Here is a 448-nt window from a genome sequence, read left to right on the forward strand (position 1 = left end):
TATATTTCAATATATTAATGAGCTAAATGCAATAAATTAAACTCACTGTAAATGGCCTTTTTATTAAAATTATGTTAAAGGAACTATATGATATAAATTGAATTAGTTATTTGATCAATCTGTACATCTCAATTTATAAGATAACAGTCTCAATCATCATATAGTTTCTGTAATTTTTTTTCTTTTCTTAATAATCATAAACAAAAACATTCCTAAATGTAAAAAAAAAGACTTGCTAACCCAGTGGCATTTAAAACCTTAACTGTTTTCATATAGTCTAATCTTATTTCTTTTCTATAAATACTATCAAGTTGATATGTATAGCAATGTGCATAAAACATTCCGTACTACATATATGTATAAAAGGAAATAATTTTCTCTTTCAGAATCACTTGTTCTTTGAAGCATTCTTTAGGTTCAGTTATATTGACTTTAGTTAACTGGCCAA

The sequence above is a fragment of the Elephantulus edwardii genome, unplaced genomic scaffold, assembly GCF_000299155.1.
Source record: "Elephantulus edwardii isolate Elephantulus edwardi_28Jun2011 unplaced genomic scaffold, EleEdw1.0 scaffold00544, whole genome shotgun sequence".
NCBI lineage: Eukaryota > Metazoa > Chordata > Mammalia > Macroscelidea > Macroscelididae > Elephantulus > Elephantulus edwardii.